We start from the raw sequence: 6,000 nt of genomic DNA, 5'->3' as shown, positions 1-6,000 counted from the left end.
TCTCAGTTGTTAATATATGTTTAGTTGTTATTTTCTTTCATCTTACTTGAAGTATTAATGTTATTGTGCAACAAAGAATGAAGCCACAATTTAAATTCAAACAGAAGCGGACGATCCATGGGATTCCACTGTCCAACAACTTGTCCCGACATTGCGGTCAGTATTTTAAGTCAGTTTGTGGCTGATCCTCGTCAAGCCATCTCGATGCCGCGACTAGAGTGCTTAGATACCTGAAAACCACAGCCGGTCAAGGAATTTTACTTCCCAAGAAAGGGGGAAGCAATCTGGTCGTTTATACTTGTTCAGATTAGATTGGTTGTCCTATCACTAGAAGGTCGAGGACTGGATACCGTCTCCTCGTTGGAGGTGCCCCCGTTTCTTGGAAATCCAAAAAGCAATCGGCCGTGTCTTGATCATTTGCAAAAGCTGAATATAGAGCCATGGCCACTACTGTTAGTGAAATACTTTGGATGAGGTGGTTTCTTAAGGATCTTGATGCCACTCAAACAACACCTACTACTCTCTTTTGTGACAACCTTGCGGTTAAAGACATTGCCAACAATCCGGTCTTCCACGAATGAACTAAACACATTGAGATGGATTGTTACTTTGTTCGTGAACGAGTTGAGTCAAAAGAAATTGAACCATTTCACATAAATACCAAGCTCCAGGTTGCGGATTTGTTCACCAAGGCACTTGGTTCAAAGAAGTTGCAGACGCTCCTTGTTAAGTTGGGCGTTTGTAACTTTCACGCTCCAACTTGAGACGGAATATTGTGGGAACGTATATTTCTTTCCCCTAATTCATCCTATGATCGTGCTTCCGCTTATAACATTTTTTATTATTATTTAAACTTTGTTAATTCTTGTAATTTGATAATTTCAAGAAAACTATATACCATAAATTTATAAATAGGAAATAGAGTTATTTTAATGGAATTCAAATATACAGCCGTTAAACGGCTATATTCACAAAACATATCATGGGTATTAATACCCTAGCCAAACACCCGCTGGCAAATATAAGGGAGTGGTGGCGATGTTTCCCGCAGGGGTAATACTCCTTGGGTACCCATCGCCCCCTCTCTCCACCTAAGAACCTAAAAAGATGAATATATTATCTTGAAATTGTATAACCATTTTTTAAAAAATGTTTAAGAAACACATAAAAATTTAAGTTGTGTCTGTACTACTATGTACCAAATATTTTAGATTAGTGCCTCGAAACTCATATATTCTCTATAATAGTGTATGAAATAAAGAAAATGCCTAAAACCTCTCTAGATTAGAATCTCTATACTCAAATATATAATAAAAACAATAGTGACCCTTAACATTTAGACTACATTTATTCATAACCCAACTTAACCTAACATTTAATAAAAAGCTAATATTTCTCTCTTCAACCTACACAATCCAATCTCACCCAACCTTTTTACTCTCATTCATAACCCAACCTAGACCAATTTTTATTACATATATATGATTTATGCTTGACTTTAATTTATAAAATTTATTCTAAATAATAAAAATGTTTATTTTTTTAAACAATATTAATTTAAATATTAAAAGTTTCAAAAATATTTATGTTTTTGAAACATAATTAATATTACGTGGTTTATTACAAGTCTTTATTTTTTTAAAAAAATACTACGAACTCATATAAAAATACATTTTCTTGAAAGCACACCGTTTTTAATAAAATTTATTTCGAGATGTTTGTAAAAAACAATAACAAGACTGTGTTTTTAAATATTTAAAAAAAATTAAATAATATAAGTTATTTAACAAAACTCAAATTCTATATGAAATGAATTGCTAGAAAAGAAAAAATTAAAAGAAAATCAAATACTATACCAATAGAAAGATTACACCTTTACAAGATTTGAGTTGTGACCTGGGTTGAGCCATCGACCAGGTTGTGGCTTTATGTTGCTTTTTCCTTTTCTTTTTTATTTCAATGGGTCACAACCTCTTTCAAATGTTGTTGATAAATATAGTCTTAGAGGGTGTATCTATATAATTTTATGAGTGTATAAAATAAAAAAAAAATAATATAATAAGTATTTGTCAGTAAGATATGGAAGAAAAATAAGATGTGTGAGAGTATAGATTCTCTATCTCATCTTCATCTTTATTATTTATAGATTTATTTTCACTTCTATTAGTATTTCTATCTCTATACACATCTTTAAATCTTAAAGTTTCGTGAATAATGCTTCTCTAAACATAGAGGTGCATTGCTCATCAATCCCCGTATCTTTTGTGTGTGCCTTAGAAAAAATAAAATATGTTAAATGTTTGCGAGTGAAATAGAGAATGAAATGTTGAGAGATTAAACAAAATTTAAAGAAACATGATATTTAATTAAATTATAGAGATGGGGAAAGAGATTAGGATAGAACTTGATATTTATAAAGGTAAAACTAGGGGCTGATCTAGCATAGGTTAAAGTGTAATCTGTGCTACCCCTCAACTTTCTTGGCGAATTACATAGGGGTGTTCTTCGGGTTTTGGGTTTTTCGGGTTGGGTTCTTCGGGTTTCAAAGTTTTAAATCTTGACCCGAAAACCAACCCAAATCTCTTACGGGTTTTTCGGGTTTGGGTTTTTTCAGGTTGGGTTAATCGGGTTTCGAGTATCCTAGAAAACAAACAAACAAAAGAAAAAAAAACACAAAAAAAAATAATAATAAGAACGACAATGCTAAAATTAAAACAACATATTCTTCTTTGCTTATAACAAAATAATCAAATAACAAACCAACATAGCTTGATAAAACAATTCAAAAGAAGAGTAAAACTAACTCGAGCCTTAATCAATCGGTTGCTATTAGTAATAAACAGAAAACATAAATTAATAATAACAATCGATCCATAATAGTTAGAATGACAACAGTGAATTAGAGCTAGATTATGATAACTTTAGTGGCTAAGACTTAGCTTATTATACATAAAAATATATTTAATTTTAAAACTAGAAGTTTATTTGGGTTTTTCGGGTTGACCCGAAACTTATAAATCAAACCCGAGAGCTAACCCAAATTACTTCGGTTCGGGTTTGGGTTAGTCTTTTCTCGGGTTCGGGCTCTTCGAGTCGGGTTAGTTCGGGTTCGGGTACGGGTTTTTTCAGATCGGGTTTCGGGTAAAAGTGACAGCCCTAGAAGTACATTCTTAGTGCAAACATTATTTTTCCTTCTTTGTTTATATATCGGCCATCCTTGAACAAAAACAGCTGCGTTACCTGTCAACTTTTCTTCTAAATCTGTCACCACCGGGCAAAACCTTAAGATAAATACTTGATTTGAGTGGGTGAATAAAATTGGCACTAAGTAGCTCCGTGAGGCGGGTCCACAAATTTGGATTGTGTCGTTCCTAATATGGCCCATCGGGGAGTAGCTCCGTGAGGCGGGTACATCCACCGGTCAGAGGGAGTTTGGTTGATAGATCTTCTCAAAATTATTATTATTATCACTGCAGCACACTACCGACAACACATATTATATAATATAATATAAATAGCCAACACCACCCTATGACAACGAGTAATAAACCCGGTTTTACGACCCTAAATTTATTATGTTTGGCTTATTTTATTATATGGACTAATACAATGTTATTGGGCTGAGGGAGTTTTGTGAAGGTAACCCTAACTGGGCTAGGCCCATTAGGGTACCATGATGGTGGCCATGAGACTCTCTATATAAGGAGGTCTCCACCTCCTTATTAAAGGGTCATGCTCAATAAGAGCCATCACCACTTTTTTGTGTCTGTGAACAAGAGATCCTCAGGATTTCTTAGCAGTCACCTCCACTCCCCCGAAAAACCATTGCAGGTCTCAAGCAGCCGAAGAAGAAGATCAAGACGTGGTTCGTTCATCTCGAAAATCCGTGGAAACATCGTCTTGGATCAGGTCAGATTCATTTCATGCTTCGACATTGGCGCCATCCGTGGGACGGCAACGAACTACCCTTCGATCTTCATCTCGGCTGTCAGATCTCTCCCAGGAAAAACCCAGATCTGGAAGTTTACAGAAAAAGGCTTCAAAGCTTGTTCTATTAAAGCTCAAAAAGATCCATAGATCTAAAAGAGGCTTTCAGATCTGTGCGAAAAGAAACTGCCGGACTCGAATGATCAAGTCTCCGGATCTGTGATGGTTTTAAATCTGCTCCGAGCTTTAGATCTATCCAGATCTGATTTACAGATCTAGATCTAGATTACAGACCTGGATTTTAGGTTTAAAATTGCAGGTCTAACTCTTAAATTGCAGATCCAAAAATTACCAGATTTCCGCCGCCATGTACACGCACCAGCGGATTCTCATTCCGCAGCCGTGCATGTGCCACCGCGGAAACCACCATGTGGGTCTTGCGCAAGAGACCTCCGCCATGCACGCGCACTCGCGAGTCACCACTCCATCGCCGTGCATGCGTGCATCAGGCCTCACGCCAAACTTCGAGGTTGGGAATCCTCATAATATCCCATATGGCTACGCGCCAAACTTCAAGGTTGGGAATCCTCATAATATCCCATATGGCCACGCGCCAAACTTCAAGGTTGGGAATCCTCATAATATCCCATATGGCCACGCGCCAAACTTCAAGGTTGGGAATCCTCATAATATCCCATATGGCCACGCGCCAAACTTCAAGGTTGGGAATCCTCATAATATCCCATATGGCCACGCGCCAAACTTCAAGGTTGGGAATCCTCATAATATCCCATATGGCCACGCGCCAAACTTCAAGGTTGGGAATCCTCATAATATGCCATATGGCCACGCGCCAAACTTCAAGGTTGGGAATCCTCATAATATCCCATATGGCCACGCGCCAAACTTCAAGGTTGGGAATCCTCATAATATGCCATATGGCCACGCGCCAAACTTCAAGGTTGGGAATCCTCATAATATCCCATATGGCCACGCGCCAAACTTCAAGGTTGGGAATCCTCATAATATCCCATATGGCTACGCGCCAAACTTCAAGGTTGGGAATCCTCATACCGCATGCTCATGCACCACATATGCTCACGCATCACATATGCTCACGCATATTACACATGCTTACGCATCACATGCTCACACATATCACAGTCTACGCGCACGCGCATGCAACATCTGCGCGTGGCGCGGGACATAACGCCTGCGCGCACGTGTATGCAACATCTGCGCGTGACGCATAACACAAAACCAAAGCCTATGCGCAAGCGCATGAAACATCTGCGCATGGCGCATGACACAAAGTCTACGCGCACGCGCATGCAACATCTGCGCGTGGCGCGGGACATAAAGTAGCTCGTAAGACGCCTCGCGCGCAAGCTTTATTATTCATACAGCTCATAAGACGCCTCGCGCGCAAGCTGTTATTATTCTTATAGCTCGTAAGACGCCTCGCGCGCAAGCTTTATTATTCATACAGCTCATAAGACGCCTCGCGCGCAAGCTGTTATTATTCTTACAGCTCGTAAGACGCCTCGCGCGCAGGCTTTATTATTCATACAGCTCATAAGACGCCTCGCGCGCAGGCTGTTATTATTCTTATAGCTCATAAGACGCCTCACGCGCAGGCTTTATTATTCATACAGCTCATAAGACGCCTCGCGCGCAAGCTGTTATTATTCATACAGCTCATAAGACGCCTCGCGCGCAAGCTGTTATTATTCTTATAGCTCGTAAGACGCCTCGCGCGCAAGCTGTTATTATTCTTATAGCTCGTAAGACGCCTCGCGCGCAAGCTGTTATTATTCTTATAGCTCGTAAGACGCCACGCGCGCAAGCTTTATTATTCATACAGCTCATAAGACGCCTCGCGCGCAAGATGTTATTATTCATACAGCTCGTAAGACGCAACGTGCGCAAGCTGTTATTATTCTTATAGCTCGTAAGACGCCACGTGCGCAAGCTGTTATTATTCCTATAGCTCATAAGACGCCTCGCGCGCAAGCTGTTATTATTCATACAGCTCGTAAGACGCCTCGCGCGCAAGCTGTTATTATTCTTATA

Source organism: Bidens hawaiensis, unplaced genomic scaffold (genome assembly GCF_021521415.1).
Source record: "Bidens hawaiensis isolate Kalapana, Puna unplaced genomic scaffold, B.hawaiensis_p1.1 tig00041171_1, whole genome shotgun sequence".
NCBI lineage: Eukaryota > Viridiplantae > Streptophyta > Magnoliopsida > Asterales > Asteraceae > Bidens > Bidens hawaiensis.
Note: the sequence above shows the minus strand (reverse complement) of the source record.